This window comes from Perca flavescens, chromosome 10, assembly GCF_004354835.1.
Source record: "Perca flavescens isolate YP-PL-M2 chromosome 10, PFLA_1.0, whole genome shotgun sequence".
In the NCBI taxonomy this organism is placed as follows: Eukaryota; Metazoa; Chordata; class Actinopteri; order Perciformes; family Percidae; genus Perca; species Perca flavescens.
The window spans coordinates 5,042,537-5,063,629 of NC_041340.1; positions in this window are offsets into that span (position 1 = coordinate 5,042,537).

Below are 21,093 nucleotides of genomic sequence, written 5' to 3' on the forward strand. Positions count from 1 at the left end.
GTGATGTCTTCTAAGAAGTAAAAGATAATAACCAGGCCCCCAAGGAGAGCGCTCAGCCTGGCAGACAATTTTGTTCAGTGGGAACTTGCCGTGTTGCTAGGAAAAATGATCTAGGCATCCAAAAAATGTTTTTCCCTGTTGACCGCCATTGTAAAAAGACTTTTACATCTCTATACAACTGCAAACAAGGATGATAATGAATCGTTCTATTCAGTTTATTTAATCCATGGACTTTTTCTATCTGGAAAACTTCCCTCGAGCCAAGCAAAAGTAATCTAAATACCTGTGACATCATCACAATGTAAAGTCTCTTGGCCGAGCGGGAACTCGCTGGCCGGACCAGCGGGAAAACCACTACTGCCTACATATTCAGTGGACCATGTATCACAAAAGTAAACCCGGACGCTTAGAAACTTTTTGTGGTGTATGCGCCAGGCAAGCAACTCCATTGAACTGAATAGGCGCCATTTTGAAATTCGGCTTCCAGTTATTATTATACATCCATGACATTAACACGCTTAATAACAGATAGAAAATTATTGGAACTCTTGTAGGTTTGACAGCAACAAAATCCAAACAGATTGCAGAGGGATAGAACCTTCTGACTGCTAACCTTTGTCCTCCGCTTATTGTAAATGTCTCCCTCACATTGACTAAAGCATGAAAAGACATCTTTTAAGAACTCTTACTGGGAACAAGTGGCAATGACATGACCAGGAATTAAAAAAATTGAATGCAACTGACGACCAAAGTGTAGATCAATACCACACTCTGTGACATGCAGGGAACAGGAACACACCAAACACACGGCAGGCATAACCAAGGGGGTAAGCGTCCGTCAACTACCCGTAGCTCTTATGCTATCAACCACATACCCGCCGTTAGCATTCCATTAATAACTTTACATCTGAAGCGTTTAAAGACTCTATTTGTCCATTGTTTATTTCTAAAGAAACACGACAATGTATAAAAGGCTCCATTACCTTATATCTCACGTTATGCCTCCGTAGCAGATGTTTTTACAAAAATAGGCTAATGATTGTGTCATAACCACGCGACTTACTGTCACATAGTTGTGGAATTACCGTACAGGAGAAGCTCGCAGGCAGTTTGGACTTACATTAGCTGTTTAAGTTTAGTTACTAATGTTAACTAGCATTTTAGTTAGCGATAATTAGCCTGTGCCTATGTTATCTCCTTACATATACCTACGCTCTCCGTCTCTGCAAGATTAGGAATGATTGAGATTTCTCTTGGCACAGCTACCAGCTACTTACAACTCTTGGGCAGCTGGATACAACACTCGTTCTGTGGTTTATGATGGCTGAGAGATCATAAGTAACTTGCATGGCCAAAAGCATTAAGTGTGCAATAAGACATGGGACTTCCATCAGAGTGCCACAATCAATCGCTAAGATTAACCACTTGTTTATTACTGTGACTATGAGAATGTAGGTCTAACTTTAACTAAGTAGTGATTCTAACCCAAACTATGATGTTTCCCTAAGTTGAGGTAATAATTTTTCGAAACTAAAACAAACCCTAACTATAGGTTGTAGTTATAGAAAAGGGTTTTATTTTTTAAATAGCTTGATATTCCGTCAATGTCCGATCAGCAAAACACACCTGCATCAGGTGTCCAGTTACAATGTTCATTGCAAAAAATGAATGGACTACTGGCAGCCAGTTAGAATCGACAACTGTTAGCTGTCTGCTGTCTAAAGGACTACGCATACAGGCACCCATTCTGATATAAAAAAAAAAGAATCTCTTATTTGACATCATGCACACCGAGAAGTGAAAAAGATAGATCTAAAATATCCCGATCCTGTTGAGTTTCAGAAAAGTGACAGGTACAGTACATTCTTCTTCAAATGCCAACAGTTGGAATGTTTCTGGTGGATATTTACAACTTCGTCGCAGACGGTACGCTAGCTGCTGGTGTCAGAATCTGCTTGCTTTTCAGACGTGAGCCTCCATGACTCCAAAAGTCAAACAGTTGATTAGGAAGTCCGAGCTCCGAGCTAACTAGCTGCTCCACAGAGCCGTTGCTGCAGCTGAGTGACAGCGCTGACTCCCCTGTGTGTTTCAGAACTTGGATCAGGCATTGTGATCCAGCGGACAGATTATGCAGATCCAGAAACATGCATCACAAAGCTGAAAGAAAAAAAAAGGATTTGTGCTGCGGCAGACTGTGAGTCTGCAGGGACTTTAACAGGAGCCACAGTCGTGGGTTTTCTCATGACTGCAGTCGTACATGACTAAGTTGCTGAATGGATTACGCATATGCACACATGTGATTGAAGAAGTGTACTCGGGGAAACTCACAAGCACGGAGGTGTTCATCCCAGAAAAGGATTATGTTCTTTGGAAGGGAAATCTCCCCTGACGAAGGCGCACACTGCTGTCAGATTGAGAGTGGTACAACAACTCTACAGGAAAGTCTATTGGTGGCTCTAATGCAGAAATGTATCAGTAGCACACACCGCTCTGATGGAAGTCCCATGTCTTATTACACACTTAATACTTTTGGCCATGCGAGTTAGTTATGATCTCTCAGCCATCATAAACCACAGAACGAATGTGGTATCCAGCTGCCCAAGAGTTTTATGAATTTTGTTACCAAATGTATGACTTTCACTGTAAGTTCAAACTAGCACAAATACAAAAACATGATCTCACATTTGGTTCGACACAGCACAAGGACGTGTGATATACAGAAAATCATATTGTGCTGCGTTGCCACCGAAAATTTCGCCTTCCTCTTTCTTTGTGTTGGAATTTTAATAACTTTAAATAACTGTTGGATTTCTGAGGACTATGGTTAACCGCTCCTCAGATCTCTGCAGGGTAAATCCAGACAGCTAGCTAGACTATCTGTCCAATTGGAGTTTTCTGTTGCACAACAAACTATTTTTGAACGTACACGTTATTACGTTAGGCGCTTAGCGCCGCCCAAAATGATTGTGATTGGTTTAAAGAAATGCCAATAAACCAGAGCACGTTTTTCTCTCATCCCAGAATGTTTTGTGGACTAGCCAGACCCTCTTCAGCAGCGCTGTGGAGGAAGGTCTGACAATTTGAGACTACACAGTGACCAACTGGACATTATCATCACACACATTCTTTCAGTCGTCATTACGGCTGCACGATATGAGGAAAATATGCGATAATGGTGTTGAATATTGCTATTGATAAGGATTTATTAAGTGCAATAAATAGATACTAAAGTGTTCTCAGTTCTGCCTCTCTTTTGCTTTCAGTATTCTGCTAAAATACAACAAATTAATTGTTGTATTTAAAGCAAATGAAAGGAAATCTTTTCCAACATTATTTTCTTGAACAAATTGAATTGCATATGAAAGGCACAACTACATTTTCAAAGTGCAGTTTTCTACTGATATTTTCTTTCAACCAACACAAAAATCTTTGAGTGTCTTTCGCGATACGTCGTAGCCTTTCGGGATGGGTTTATTGCGCCAATTGATAACGCAATGATGATTAAAAAGAATAAAAGATATATTGTGCAGCCCTAGTCCTCATGAAAGCCACATTTAAGCTGCTGAAACTTTACAGTCTGCATGAGGAAATGCTTTTAACAAACGCTCCATCACACTCATGGGCATAGAACTGCATGCAAAGTGATACTTTGTTTTTTTTGCTCTCATTAGTCTGCGGCTGAGTTGCTGGTTCCTGAATATTGCAGGACGGATCTTAATGAGCTCTCAAGGAGTTTTCCCTCAGGTGCTTGTAACTTTTACAAAAGAAGAACAACAGAAAATGATATACTCTGTACTCTTTGTACTACTACTACTACTACTTCGCTACTGTTGATATTTGTATTTTTTCTTTTTTTTAAGATTAGTTCTTTAAGGGCATTTTAGGCCTTTATTATACAGGACAGCTGAATATGTGAAAGGGGAGAGAGAGGGGGAATAACATGCAGCAAAGGGGCGGGAATCACCAGAGGCCTCACAATACGATATCATCACAATATGATATTATTGCGATTTTTAACATATTGCAACATTCTGCAATATATTGCAATTTATTACCTTTTTTCCTACTTCAAGTTTGTCCCACTTTCAAATTATGTCCCCAAAACGAAACTTAACATCTGTTTTATCTAAATAGATAAATGTCTGTTTGTTCATCTCACTTCACTGTTATTGCTGCAAAATGGGATTGTCAAGCAGACAAACTTACCAACACATACTGTATATCATAAAAGATTGATACTTACGGCCAGATGTACGCACACATATATATATATATATATATATATATATATATATATATATATATATATATACATATATACATACATACATACATGTATGTATATATACACATATACATATATATATACATATATATATATACACACACATATATATATATATATATATATATATATATATATATATATATATATATATATATATATATATATATATATATATGGCCAACCCCACCTGATACTTCAGCTTACGTCGTATTTACCAAACCTGCAATTCATCGGGTAATCAGTGCCTTTCTCCGCCCACTATACCGTAAATTGCGCTGTGGCAAAGCGTTAAGTACTGGTGCTATGATCTGACGGCTGAGTGCAGAATGCGATATTCCCACTGCTGATGCCATGACTGTTTGAAATGATCCTGATGCCAATATTTTTAATGTAGCGAAGAGTTTAACAACTGCTGGAATGGAATGTGAACGCTGAGTCGGAGATTCAATGTCATCTTTGATTTCTTCCAGTATCTGTAATATCGCGTGGCTGCTTAATCTGTAACGCTTAATGATTTTGTGTTCACTCAACTGAAAAAGTGTGATCCTTTCAGTTCTTTTCAGCTCGTCTCCTTGGCCTATGTCTTCATCTTGCTCAGATTACTGCTGCCATTTCACCAGGAGGCATATACAAGGAAACCTGCTTCCAGGTTTGCAGCTGCTTTTAAGAAGCGGAGAATTTTCACCACAAAATAGAGGCGTGCGTGCGTTTTTTGTACATACCGCAGAATACATAATTAAGCGCACTTCACGCTTCCTCTCCCATCTCTTTATGGGAAACTCCCACTTTCCCCTTGACCCTCTCGTGAATGCATATGCATGACACGGAAAAGCCCAATTTGCCATTTTTAGTTCCCGCAACAGGCAGCCTGGACATACCTCGCCATGCTTTTACACGCACGTTGCGAAACAAATATGCAAATACATCTGGCCCTTGGGGTCTGCTTATCGATAAAGTATTGCCACGGTAATATATATCAATACTATCGATCTCTTCTCCCCACCCCTACTTTGTACCACTACTACTTTACTAATATTATTATTTTCTTTTGTGGAGAGGTTATGCAGGTTGTTTTTCTCAGTTAGTTGGCAGCATATTGCAAAACCATGTTAAGCCACAGGTCAAAGAAGTCAAGACCAAAATCACCATAAACCTGGCTGTTTTATTTTGAAAGGTGGTTTATTTTGGCAAAAAATCAGGCTGCACTGTGGTCTTCCTGTATGTGATTACCTGCCTGGCTTGACACGTACGCTCGCATATCATGCAACAAATAGAGGAGACACCGAAACTATCACTGTGTGCAATATATTATTTTATTTGAAGCACCGCAGGGAGGGGCACTCAACATTTTGTAGAAAAGCTTCTTATCTTATCTCATTCAAGGGAATTTTTATTCAACAATTTAGGGTGCAAATGTCTTTATGTAAAGGAAATAATTTCTCTCCTGTATTGTTTAAAACTTCCTGCATATTTAAAACATCACACGTGTTTAAGGATGTTTTTTTTTTTTTTTTTTTTTTAGGAATCACATACATCTTGTTAACCTTCAAAAACACGAAAAATCACAACTTTATTTTTCAATTCCTGTTGTGTTCTTTAACCCCCCGATGTAGCAAAGTAGACACAGTTCTTATTTCGTTATATGTTTGGAGCCCACAGAACGTTTTTTTTTTTTTTCTCCGTTTTGGGGAGTAAGTTTTCCTTAATATTTTTTGAGGGGAACAAATCTACCTCTTTTAAATATTGGGGGGGTATATCCCCTGCATCCCCCCTGAAATCTACAAATATGAGCGAGGGGACAATGGACCGAGGTTAGGTGGCGTGGCTTATCGATTATAATATTAGTCTGATGCATTTAAATTCACCTTGCTGACATCTGTCACCGTCTTTTTCCAAAATGTATGAGTTTCCTCCTAATTTGTACGGTACCGTTTGTGTTTTCTCCTACTCTGTGAGACCTCTCACTTTTCCCACAGCTCGTCGCAAAACAAAAACAGATGGCTCTCCTGCAGACCGGCATCCCTACTGCGTTTGCAGACGATCTTTACATGAGCCACAGTGGATATGAGGCCGTTCCATCAGGGCCAGAATATCTTGTCATGCGAATAGAACATGGAGCTGAATAACAATACGATACAATGTCAGGCAATGACAGACGCCTCTCTGGGGATCCAGGCGTGTGACCCGGGGGAGAGAGAGAGAGACAGATACTGTGTGTTTGTAGTGAAAGAGAAAAAGGCTATGTGAGACCAAAAAGAATAGCAAAAGAGAGATAGGAAAGGAATTTCAGGCCCAAATGTTGATCTTTTGTCTTGATGTTTTGGCTTGGCAGTACTGCTCTGCATTTTAATGCCAATAAAGCACACTGAATTGTGAAAAGTAAAAGAAGTAAAGCTGTGTCCCAACTGCATTTTATATGCTGCCTCTAAATGAGAGTATAGTCCAATCAATGAAGACACCAGTCATTAGCAGAATGCAAAGATTTAGTTTTATACTTTAAAGATCTTTGGCGTTGACCGTGTCAATAAAATCAATGCTTTTGGTTAAGACCCTGTAAATTGCAGCCCCTTCTGAGGTCTACCTCGGGGGAGCCTTGAACCGTGACATCATAGAGTGAAGTGGAGTAGAATAATCCCCTTCAGCTAACATGATCTTTGGTTGACAGAAATGCCTGCAAAAGTACTGAAAAACAGTGTGTTAAATGGACAATTATAGCTGCTGGCCAGCTGTGAGTCAGGGCCGTGTATTTTGAGGAGGAAGAAGAAGACGAAGGAGGAAAAATTAGAGATACAATTATCAATAAACCTTTAAACCAAAGTCTCTAATCCCCACAGCAAAATGCTTGGGTAGGCATTAGCATGTTTATTCAGCGTCACCCAATGCTCAAACTCATAACCATGACGCCAAGAGCATGTCGCAATCATGTTGAGCTAACGACCAAATGAGAACCCGTAGATTGCTTCACAGTTCACACTATGACTGTGACTATCCACTGTGACGTTCTTTTGTTGGCAGGGATGGCCCCACTTCCCAGCATTATATGCTTGGTGGGCTAGGCACTAGCAGTTATCAGTTACCTTCAATGACCACTGACAAGCAACAAAAACAGGCTACACCCTCCTACAACCGCAATGGCTGCACCTGATTGGACGAACGCTTCACTCTCGGGGCAGTCTGCTTCCGAATTTCAAAACGGACTATCATGACAGCTCGTTTTGAAACATACTCTTGTTTTACGAAGTCACTAAATCTGTCTTAATTTTTGATCGACAACGGTCAGTTGAAAAGCTTTTTGTGAGTCGAGCTGGACGCCCCTGATTTGCAAAAAATAGCCTGGACCTCAACTTTATGTTTTAAGGAGCGGGCAACTCAATGCCCCGTTTCTCGAAATCCACCGCAGCGTTACCAGAATACTTTGCCCGGCTGCTCACACAGACAATGAATGGGAAGCATGGAAGTGACGCTTACCAGTGGACACACCAAAAGGGATTCAACCTAAGGGAAATATGGAAGAAGAAACTCATACATTAAATCTCAAATTAGAAGTATCAAAACTGGAAACAATTTAAGCTGAACTAATACATAGTTTTTAGAGGATGGATACCCAAACCGGTCCGGGTTCGGACAGATATTTAGAATTGATGTTCGGGTTCTGGTTGGGCTTGGTCACATCAGCATGATAAGGCATTGAATATTTTAAATTTCAAAAAAACTTATTATATAGGTGCGCGCCTGTGTTAACGTGCGCTTGTTTCCCCGTGTGCGCTGATGGGCTCATCTGTTGACATTTCTGAATGCCTTTCTACAGTTGCTTAATAAAAGAAATGTGTCATTAGTATGAGAAATGGGCTCGGGCCGGGTTCGGTTACTACTCTGTCGGACACGGGCCGGACTCGGACAGAAAAATGCAGCCCGATCCGAACTCTAATACTTTTATATTGATAAATAATTGCTCTGTGTAATGTGAAAGATGTACTACCCTGCCCAAGACAAACAGCAGACAGACATAGTTAGATATAAGTAGTGAAGAAAGACGAACATCTAGCTGAGAAGTCAGTTAGGGTTAGCCCTAAACCAAAACCCTTATCTACGGCCCTGCTTACTGTACTTACTGTTAGCATCAGGACATTGGTAGTGCAGTTGGTGATGCTGCTCTGAAACCATTGAGTTAAACTGTTAAATATGAAACACAAAAGTGGTGTTCAATCTCACTTTAAGATTTCATGCATGGTCCCACACTTTCAGAACTCTAAAAAGGCTTAAGGGAATTAACTGTCAATCGGCACCAAAATGACTCACAGTTTGAATATTACTTTGTCAACTTGGTGCCTCCTCACTGTTTGCCTGTCACTGATAAGCTCCGTCTAACTTCATATATCAAACCATCTTTGCTCTGTCTCTTACATTATTCCACTTTCCTTTCTTCTCTATGTGAGCGATTTCCCAGGCATCTCTGATCCATGTTTCCGTAACGTTACAAATGGCAGAGTTGACACGTTTTTCAAGCGAGAGGGTCAATCACGGCGTGGGGAATTTGTTTTGACTTCTCCTTCTCTGGGTTGTCACAGCACGGCAACTTCTGATTCTTTGGGAGCCGGCGGCTCAGTTTCGCTCGCAGGCGTTTTTCCAGAAGCTTTGTGCCTTTGCAGCGATCCCATCAACTTACTCACAGCCTTCAAATCACATTACAGTTCCTCTGTGAGGAAGACTCTTCTGTTTGTCTCTGCTGAAAAAGAATCACTCCGGGTCATCCTCCATTTTTGTTCAGTAAAATGGAATTACTGATTCATTGTCGATGCACGTTAGCTTACAGTTTGAAGGCTCGTTGCTGCACTCGACTGTGGCATCTGGGCGACTTCTGGTGCAGAGATGTAATGCAGCAAAAAGGGACCGAGACAAGCCTTCACTACTATATTTAGCATGTTCAAATGCCCAAACCGATATATAACTACAACTTCTTTCAATATTAGGGATCAAAAGCTCATACTACAATTGTTTAAAAAAAACTCATGTCCTTTAATATTTCACTTTCTTAAACACTTGAATGGAACTGAGCCATCCCTAACATCATTGGTTCCTCCTGTGAACCCTCATACCCAAGAAGTGAAATTGCCCTTTATTAGTAGTACATCAATCTTAACCCAATTTGTCTTTATATCTAAGGCTGTATTGACATGGTCTGTGCAGAATTAAGTTGGCACACAGATAACATTTGGTAGATGATTTAGTAAATATCTCAGCAAAATATAGAAAGTTTAAAAAAAGAAATGAATAGAAAATTGATCATGCATGAGTTTGTTTAAGCAGAAAGTATTTTAAAATCAAATTAAAAAAATATTTGTGTGTGTCTTCTATAATTGAAGAGTTTGAGTTTGAATTCATGTTTTATGTAAAACATTTACTTCTTCTATGTGTTGTAAAGCTCAACAGTGTGGTTCCGAAAGTAAAAATCCCATTCATTATCTCCATAAGGGTATTGATTATCAGCCATAATGTCTTAACCATCCGAGGTAGACGGACCACAAGCTGCGGGATTGTGAAACCAAAGTTTGTGCTCGTGTGAAAGCTAGAAGTCCGTATGAAATCAACCTTGTTTTAAGAAAAACATGTTTTATTCCCGATCTTAAAGGAGAAATACTACACTACCCACAAACCCAAGCGTAACAGAGGCGCCTCTAATTGGCGGAACTCGCTGTTAGCATGGAAATGTTTAACGTACCCACGAACCTAAATTTGTGTTAAATCATTGAACACACTATGTTTCAGTATTGTTGCAGGCATTTCTGTCAACCAAAGAGCATGTCAGCTGAAGGGGAGTTATACTAGTCCACTTCACTGTGTCACTTTGCTGTCACTGTTCATGGCTCTCCAGAGGGTCTTAACCAAAAGCATTGATTTTATCATTTGCAACATTTGCATTCTGCTAATGTCTGTTTTCTTCGTTGGTGTGACTACATGCGTGCGGCTTCATCTCTTTCCCTTCCAACTCTCTGTATGCTGCACGTGGACGACCATATTGCCCCACCCCCCGAAAAGGTGTTCCTTCATAAATCCCCCTGGGACTCCCACTCACCTCCACCATCCTGCTCCTGTTGCAGTAAAACATTGGATTGATCAGGGCAGATCCATACAATTAGCCAGGAGTCGAGGCTTTTTGAGTTAGTGTCCTTCACGTCCAGAACTGCTGACTCAATGAACCGATGCCGAGCACCGTCAGGCCTCATCTCTGCTGCCGTGCCAAAACCAGGATGCTCGGGGCTTTAAAAAAAAAAAAAAAACAAGGGTCAGTTGTGACAATTTTTGTCACAGATTAATTTCTATGCTGGGAGATTATTTGAGCAGTTTTGAGTCAACAAAAAAAGGCCCTGCTGTGGAGAATGATGTGTAATATGTGTCACATGTCGCAGTCAATTCTCTCGCGCCACACAGTTCAAAGTACGTATTACAGCTACGGTAGCTGTTCGGCATCTCTTTCGATCCTCTTTTCCTTCATCAGGTCTTTCCATCTTTGGAAGGCAGCTCCAATGTTCCCTCTTTTTTTATGATGACACCGGTCTCTTGCTCTTTTCAATCTCCTTTTTCTTTTTCTGGGCGAAGGAGAAGAAGACTCCTGTTCCTGAAATGTGGATTTTGAATACGTGTGATCCTCCATGTTTCCTTCTTCAAACTTGCCGGGGGCCGGGAAGCTACGATACCCATTAGCAGCATTAGCAGCACCTGGTAGTTTATCATGTGACAGCGAAAACGTGAAAGGCGGAGCAGTATGTCCTGTATGTCCCTTACCGGCTAACGTATTTATAGATGGAGCATGAATATGGAGCGGCTACCCCAGTTCATGTGAATGCAAATGTTAAATTTCAGTCCAAAAGGAATCCTTGGAATTGATGGTGGTGGTAAATATTCATGAAAAAGGACAAGTTTGTGAAGGCGCAACACAGATTTTGATAATGAACAACTAAACACGTTACACACTGGACAATTAAGAAATTATTTAATAAATCAGAAACTTTCCACATAATCCCCATTAACAGATAGTCAGATAGTGTTGTGGGGGGGCGAGACATTAAGTCAGACTCAGTGGGGAGTGAAACCGAAGCAGAGGGACAGACACAGAGCTGTAGCCGAGCCAAAGTAGAGCACTTTTTAATTCATTAACTTTATCGGTTATCAGCCAAATAAAACGCTGATACAGATAATCTGCAAACTGGGCGGATAATCAGTCTATCCCTGAAAAAAAACATACGTTATCAGCAGACTCATATATTAAAAAGAAGCGAAGCGAAACAAAGGGAAGAAAGAATTGGAAAAGTGGTATGAGGATGAACGAAAAAAGGAGAAATGACACATAGAGGTGCAGAAGTGAAAAAATAAATAAATAACTGTGAAGTTAAAGTCTAACCGGTCTATTTGGGGTTAAATGTTTCTTTCATTTAGTCCACCATCAACAGCCCTCATCTGTTGTTGCTTCTAAACAATTTGCGGAGCTTTTAGTGTTCAACGGAGCTATTAAAGTCCACTGTATTTAGAGTATTTAAGCGGCATCTGGCATTTTGGGTTAACAAAGTTAAAGGCTCGGACAAAAAGCCCATTTGGCCTGGAACAGCTATTTGTGATGGAACAACACTGGAAAGAGCTTTTTAAGACATTAGTGTTCATCAGATATGCCTGAGTATGGATCAGTTTGGCGTCCGTCCTAATACACAGAGAAGGGAATAAGCAACAACAAAAGCTCTGATTTATACATTTTGGAGAAAGCGATGAATGGACACAGTGTAATTTATAAGGTGTAATATTACTGAAAGTCATTCAGTTGGTCTGTGATAGTCTTTGAGACCTGCCGGAGGAGGTCAAAGTGCCGGCGAATCGCTGTCATCTGTTACGTCACTTCTTTAATCTCAGTTTATAGACATACTTTCATGTGAACTCTTTTATCCCTGTGTGCTTTGATTGATTGGTTGATGATTGGTTTAGTCTTGCATAGTCAGACCTCTCTCCACAGCGCTGTGGAGTAAGGTCCGGCTAAACCACAGATAGGTTCTAGGATAGGAGGAAATAACACTCCCTGGGTTGTTTGCCTTTCTTTAAACCAGGGGTCTTCAATGTTTTTTAAGGCCAAGGAACCCTTAACTGAAAGAGAGATGGATCAGGGACCCTCTACTACATTTATTGTATAAAATGAATGTAAGCTGCATATATAACTGAGCCTACAATAACCTGTAGGGCAGCTGAAAGCCTTCATACATATCTTTTTAGTGCATAGAATACTAAGCTATTAAAATGATTTTTATAAATCATGTAGCACAGTGAATCCTATATATGAACTGTATCTGTAGATGGATATCTTAGTGACTACCTTACCTATGGTCTAAGCCTATCATCAGCGGTTTTTGTCACAAGTAGGCAGATTTATATTTGCGAAATATGTTGGATTCATGTTAAGAAATTTTCATTTTTGAAAAAAAAAAAAAACCTTTCAAAAAACATTTAACCCTCCTGTTGTTCTCGGGTCAAATTTGACACATTTTCAAAAGGTTTCTATACCAGAAATGTGTGTTTCTTTCAACCAAATTGTTAAAAAACATTCATTGAATTTGGGTGTTATATTCAATTTTATATCATTTGAAAAAAATTGATAAAAGAATATTGAAAAAATTGATTGATTGAAAAGGTTCAAAAGTGTGGGGAAAAGAACAATGAAAACGTAAAATAAAGTGCAGAATACAACGACATTGCAAAAAGTGACAAAAAACTTTGAAAAGATGACTAAAACGTTGATTTTCTTTACCCAGAAAAACTAAAAAGTTGCATGGTTGTCAGGAAGACAACACAAGGGTTACTAATAATTTGGTGGCCCCCCTGTAGTAACTCTATGGACCCCCTAGGGGCCCCGTAGCCCAGTGTTGTAGTCTACGTGAGATGCAGGTATACGCCGTATACCCACTGGGAAAGGTCAGGGGTTTCCGTATACCCAATTACAAAAGCGCGAGGGTAACGTTACGTAATGACGATTGTTTTGTGACAGAACGTTCATACTTTCGTTCATAAATTCAGCCCGTCTGTGTTGCGAGTCGCGTAGGAACAACAACACCGGTGCTTGGCGTCATTCTCTGCGCAAATATGACTTTAACTAATGTGAATCACTAATGGGGAACGAAAAGCGGGACACTGGAGCGGACGTTAACGTTACACAAACTACAGGAAACCAGCCACGTACAGTATAGCATCTGCCTCATCGGAATCATGTTCTATGGACAATTTTCTGTTAAAATATACACATAAATTGTTAATACACATTTCTTTGAGTGTGGTATTCTCAGGAAAGCGACAATGTGTAATTGCATATCACAATATTGATGAATACATTTTAAAATTGATAATTTGGGAACTTAAGAAAGGCTATATCAGTTAACCAAATGGGATTGTTTGTTTATGGTAAATCCAACCAATTCAAATCAAGGTACTTAATCACACAGATGCAAAGCTAATGCAAATCCAATAATGTTACTAAACAGGAACCAGCCAACTCTAATCAAATCCATTTTTTATAATCCGCAGGCTAAGAGCTGAGAAGGAATTGAACGGAGATTCAAAGACCGCCAAGTCCTCAGCAGCACACTGCGGTGTGACAGTCAGCACTACAGAACCATTTATCATTCATGTCATTACACGAGTGTTTCAGTCATCAGTAGAGTACACTCAAGTGTGTGTGTGTGTGTGTGTGTGTTTGAAGCGTGTGAAGGCTGATAAAAGCTCCATCTCCCTCCCCACTGTCTCCCACCACACTTTACTTATCTTTACAAAGGCGTTGTAAGAGCAAAGAAATCGTGTCTCCATCATGGAGAATAAATGACTTCTGAAAGCAAGTCATTTTTCAGTTAACGCTGATATTTGGCAGCAGCGAGAGCCCTCTCCAGTCATTCCGTATTTTGGCCTCGTCTGCAGTGCAGCTCTGCATTCCCGCTGCGGCGCGCTCAGACACAGCAGGTAATATCCACGTCCACTGGCAGTGCAAAAGCATGTCACACAGCATTAGCGTGATTTCTCCTGGCCTTGCAAAGAGCAGGGAGGTTTTTGTTTCAGGTTTCATCATCAGTCTTAATTAGGGTCCTGTGACTGGACGCGTAAACATTTTGCCAGCAAGAGATTTACGTTTGGTCTGTTCATCGTGGTATTATTCCTTCTCTCTATTGAGGCATGGCCTGTGTCCCAGTACAACTCATTGTCATGAACGGGTTTGTATGATATTGTGGTGGAAATTCTAATACGTAGGGTAAGGGATCTGAAATGAGGCTTCGCTCAAAAAGTCTAAAGTCTAAAGTATTTATTCTTTGTGCAAAGAAGGTTCAGTTCAGAGAGTCTGAGAGAATGAATAAATACTCTTGGAATATCACTTGCTTAGTAACCCTCTGCCAAGCTGACAGCAATGTGGAATGCTGAGAATGCACGGGAGGTAGAGAATTCCAGTTTCCGTCATTTTCTGCACCTGGGTTATCAGAAGAGCATACAACTCGGACTGTCAGGTCCCACATATCATGACTAGGGTTGGGTATCGTTTGGATTTTTACGATTCCGATGCCGAACAGGTACTTTTAAAATGAATCCAATTCCCAAACAGATTCTTGAAAAACCGAAAAATGACATAAAAGATGTAGTATGTTTACTAATGATCCGTGCAGTAAATGGTTAATGTGCTTTTATGTCCTTTTTGGTGAGCCCAGAGGGAAAATATGGCATTTTAAAAGTAGCCTACCTTTACGGTAACTAGCTAACAGTAGACTACAGAGAAAGGGTGAGGGAAAATAATCTGAATAATCAGATTTGTGATTTTCTTTTACAATATTATACAAAAACATATGCACAACAATTCGTAACATATTCTGCAAAATTACAGCAACAGTTACAGCAAAATTACATGACAAAGTTACATTTTGCGGTCTTTAGCTGAGAAAGGTGACTGTGAGCCGGGTACAGAGCACGGCGAGGGTAGGGTTATTTCAGTGGCTGTTGCAGTTAAGTTTAGCCAACAAAAGGTGACGGTTATGTGCCGTAGACAGTTACGTTTAGGCACCAAAGAAGCACACATATATAAAATAGGCCTGTCGTTTATAGATTTTAATGCGGGAATAGTACATATTAAACATTGAAGTAATATTTACAACTGAATATGAATCTCCAATTAGAAAGTACTGACGTTGCTAAAGTTTTGGTTAAGAAATTGAATTGGCTTCTCTCCGCATGACCAAACTCTAATTCTGCACCACAGAGAAATAAAACATAAACATAAACGGGGGGAAATTGGATAAACATTGGCCTCCAAATCCTCGCAATTACAGTAGGTGTTAAGGGAATTAAATGTGCAGAATCCCTTACTCAAGCAAAAGAAATAAACAATAAACCTGCCACGTTTACTCACTCTGTTTTACTTACAACATCACTGGCACCCACCGTGTGTCCTAAAGCAGACATTTTGTTAAAGAGGAAAACAAGTTATTAGTTTATGCTTTGTGACATTTGATGCACGGTTTTAACCAATTTCCACCCTCCTTTGTCTAACAAACCAGTTTGGCTGAGTCATGTTAAAGATGCCCTCCCACGCACACACTGTTTCCATTTTCCACTTCTCCCGGACGAAAATATCAGGGGAACTCAATCAGTGTGCTGATAGTGAAAATGCCACTGAGCAGGGCTGCGGGGAATGCACCTGAGAGGCTCTGTGATTTATTGCGAGGCAAAGCTGAAGCTAAGTCGCCAACTCTAATTAGAAAATCCTGTGCAGGCAACTGAGTGCAGCAGCGAGCCTTAAATCTCAGTCCCATCAGCCTCAGACTGCTGCAGCATCCCGGCTCAATGTGGAGGAAAGATCAGCATAGCCGATATCCCTGCCTCACTGTGTGTGTGTGTGTGTGTGTGTGCACACATGCCTTTAAACATGTACATGAATAGTGGAGAATGATGTCTGTGGTGTGTGTACAGTATATGTTTATGTATCTTTGTGCGTTGGCATGTGTTTATGAGTGTGTATTTTGTGTGAACACAGTGTGCACATGTGATCTGGCATTTGTTTGTGCATTTAAAAATATTATGCATGTATGTATTTACAGGCCTTTACAGTTTAGTACATAATGCAGCATGCATTAATACTGCAGTGATGTTGAGTACTATGATTTGTAGGTACTCCAGTATCGTTAAGCCTAGGTCTTATTCTCAATGGTGGCCATTGTGATTATGGATTATGGAAACTTTTTATGCTCCACCATTGTTAGAAGTGGCAAGCCAGAGTCAGATGGTGTTATATTTGTGTAAAACTGAGGTTTAGATGGACAGCTTTGGGAGGCTTTTCATGCCATGGGACCTTTAAAGGATAAGTCTGGTTTTGTTCAACCTCAAGATTTGACCATTTTGGCTAATGGGTCATGGTAATTTTTACCTATGTCAAAAAAAAAAAGAATAAAAAAAAAGATATTAGGGAAAGCACCCTAAAGCTTTCCAGAAAAGCTTTTAACAGCCTTACATACTTTATATACATTCAAAATGTCTGACTGCAAGTAAACAGAAATGACTCCCTGGATTAGCTATTGTAGCTAACTGTGTATACTTCCAAGGCAATTTTCCAGCCAGACAAAATTATGATAATAAGACCCAGATTGAAAATTACCTGAATATTTTCCTTAAGGAGAGAAAAAACATTCCTCATATTCAGTGTCTGTCCATTTTTTTTGTGTGTGCATGTGCTTTTCTGGGTGTCTACAGATCAGAAGTAATGAGTGCAGATGCTGTGTATATGCTGCATAATGCTATGTACATTTATGTGCACCAGTCTGCCTGCAGAGAACTACTATATATTAATGCGCATGTGCACTGAATGTCCACATTGTGTGCACATGATGTGTGCACTACACGTGTGTCCCTGTGTGTGTGTGTGTGTGTGTGTGTGTGTATGTATGTGTATGTCTGATTTGTGTGTGTATGTGCTTTCATCTTGGACTGCAGCCCAGGGGTCACAACGCTTGGATGAAGCAAAAGAAAAGGCCAAGAAAACGGTGTAACACACAGAGGGTTTCATTGTCAAAACTCACTCTTCCACTCTCACTCGCACACTCTCACACTCACACACACACACACACACACACACACACACACACACACACACATACACTGATGTAAAGCCAAGACTTTCCTTGTCTGTTTGAATGGCAGCAGCACTGGCAACTTGACAAGGCTGTGAAATTATATTTAGAGATGTCTTGACACGCACAAACAGACACACACAAACAGCCAGATACATGGCTGACAGCCGCCATTCCACCTAAAAAAAAACAGCAGTATCAATGGAAGCACCGTTCGTCTGCTGAATTGTGTTTTGATGTCTTCTGGCACGCAGAGAATACATTTAAACGTCTGTCCCTCTGCAGATACAGAGCAAAAACACACACACACACACACACACACACACACACACACACACCGGTATTGTCAAATAATGGTCCAATGAATGCAAATTACAGGCATCTTTCTATTCAAAGCCATGCTTATCAGAGCTGCTCATATATTTATACCTCAGGATCAGAATAATGTTTATTCAACATGAGAGTCCAGCCAACAAATCACCGCTCTCATAATTCTGAGGATCATTCTCAGTTGTATTTGGCAGCTTGAAGCAGTAAAAAGTGAAGCCAGACCGATATATTGGCAAGTCTGTATTATTGACTAATACAGGATCAATATGTTGGCATATATTTGATAAGAGAATGCAATACATTAATCTATTATACATATTATATTTGATATCTTTTTGACTGAGTGAAGCACATCAGCAGTTGAGTTTAGCTGGATGTTGCAGATAAAACCAGCATGCAGGGCTTAAAATGAACTTCCATCAGCCTGTCTAAGAGACTTTAATGTTGGCAGCCACTATCCAAAAACGTGCTTTTCCTTTCGTCCTAGTGTTTACACATACTTTTGAATTTACCTGTATATCTCTTCATTGTGAGATAAGTTACATGTTAGACTGAGCCATATGGCAGATTACTGCATCAATTATAGATTCGTTAGCAACATTCATTTATTTTTGATTAAAGAAACAACATATCTTTATGTAAGCCCTTTTTCCCCGCCAAATCAAGGCTAACTTCACAGCTTCAGTTTGTTACCTGCACCATTAACTGCATACAACATCACCTAACCGCTAAATAGCCTTAGGTTTTAGCCGTATGTTAGCATGTTTTTTGAATAACTATATTTTCAAGAATATTTTTGCTGGAACCATACCAACCAGCTACAAGATGAATTTGACCATAAAACATTTGATTTAACGCAAAAAAAAAATCAAAAGGTACAAGACTCTGTACATAAACGATCATAGACTTGAGTGGTAGCAGCGGGTGCAGTAAACATTTCCAAGCTCCAAGAATCAGAGACTTCGCTGTTATGCTCAGGATTGTGGGTAGAGTAATACTTCTCCATGACCTTGCTAATAAAACATGTTTATCTTAAAACAAGGTTGATTTTATATAGACTTTTGGCTTCTACAGGGGCACCAACCATCGTTTCACAATTTCGTAGCTCGTGTTCAGTCATTGGAGAGTTTAGACATTATGGCTAATTATCAAAATCCTTATAGAGAAAATGAATAGGATCCTCTAACAGCCAAACGAGCAAGAAAAGCTCTTCTCCATTCAACTCTTTTAACCCGCATACATCTGCCATACAGGACCATTCTGGAGTCATGTGGGTAGCATTAGATGGCATAGCTTTGACCTCTGACCTCCATACACCTGGCTGCTTGTAATATTGCTAATCTAGAAAGTTCAACATGTTTTACAGTTGTACCCATCATGATTCGGGGTATCACTTAAAACACCTGAGACGTACGAAGCCATTTAAAAAATGTAAATGCTCACCTTGGATCAGCCTGTTAACACATTCCCTCTCATCTGCATTCATCCACCAGCCGGCTCACCTGACATTGCGCCGATAATATCTTTATTGGCTGTCACAGTGTGACCTCCACAGAGGTAATTCACTGCCGATTATGCTCTTTTCCCAGCTGTCTGGGTAAATTAATATGAGTTGCATGGTTGAGACTGCTGTAAAAGCTTCCTTTCAATTATTCCTCCTGTCCTTCATAAATACTGCTACCACTAGTTTTATATTCTTGAACAATAACTGCACAGTCCAATGGATATGTCTGCATTGTAAATTAATATTAGAGATTTCTTGTTTGATTTATTTCACCTCCGTCTTTGTTCCTCAGAGGTTACTTTGTTTATGCTGTGTTTCGGCATTTACACATCTGTCAAACTAAGACATAGTAGGTGGCACATTGACTGCACCATCTTGCACTTTCTAACTTCATCTATACAGCTATGGGGGCTAACACTGCTAATGCTAATACACCATTTCTTCCTTTGTTTTTGTCTATGTCTGTTGGCCATTGTGGCTGGCACTGCTTGTGCTAATGCATCAAATGTTCCTGACTTTTTATCTTCATCTTGGCTAACACTTCATGGAAGCTAACTTCCATTTAGTTTTTATAGTTTTTTACTTTGACTGTTCAGCTGATCCTCCTAATGCTAATGTGTAATTTCTTTCTTTACAAAAATGTCAAAACACACAGACAGCTGGCAAACACAATATTTCAATTAAATATATTTATATTAAAAAGGTCATGGTTTATTCCCTTTTACTTCACAGAAAACAAAAACAGAGAGGACAGCAGCTGTAGTTAGCTTGATTAATTTCCGATTTTACACCCTTTTTAGGGAGACTCAAGCTTCCTAGTGACGAACCCCAGTGTCCACAGTTCAGGAGGAATCCAATTAAAAGTTTACTTTGACGGCTTTGTCTCTGTTAATGCAGCTCCTGCTGTGCAATTTCCATCTGCTGTTTGTACATAACACAATTAGGAACTTTAGTTAAACACGGATACATTAATTATGCATGGTACTAAAATATTCCATGTTGCAATTATGCAAAATTCCATTGAATAATTCAGGAAGAAAATGCAGACATCAAAATGTTACACTGCTTTCTGAATGGAGGCCTTATGGCTTTGTAACATAAAATGTAAAGGTTAGCCTATGCACTCTCAAGTCAGTTTTTAATAAAAATGTCTTTCTTATAAGACATGCAAATAAATCAACGATTCAAACAAAAGCACATAGAGCAGTGTCATCACATTAATTCTCTTGACAATCATCACTTATGCTCTACAGTATTGAGCAGTGATTCACTATAAAATGTCAGGTTGCTGGCAATCAATGTGTCCCAATCTGTTTTCACTGGATTCTATTTCTAGAAGATTTTGTCGACCTTACAGGATGCCTTTAAACAGACAACATGCCGTGAGCTGACTTGTGGAAGCAGAGAAAAAGCTTCAGACTGAGAGTTAAGATTAAAGTTGTGTTAAAGTTTGTATTGCTCTGTTGTGACTTTGGATAAGTCATAGTATTGTTAAATTGATGAGAAGGTGTATTAAAGTCAACCCTTAAATGTTGTTAAAAGTTTTGCTTTAACAAACTCTGGATGGATAGCAGTATGGTGTCACTGGTCAAATATGAAATTGATAAAACTGCTTCAAAGACTGGACATCAATTAAAATGTACCCCAAAATAAAGGTTTTACATCTTCACAACCAGATAAAGGATAGCATTTCAGAGTGATGTTTGGAAAGAAAAGTGTTACTTAAATATATTGTGAGAAAAAGTGGGCCAAAAAAACATCCCTGTGGTACTCCATCATTGATACGTAATATTTTACAAAATAATTTAAAGACAAGAATATATCTATTTAGAAAACCTGGCTCT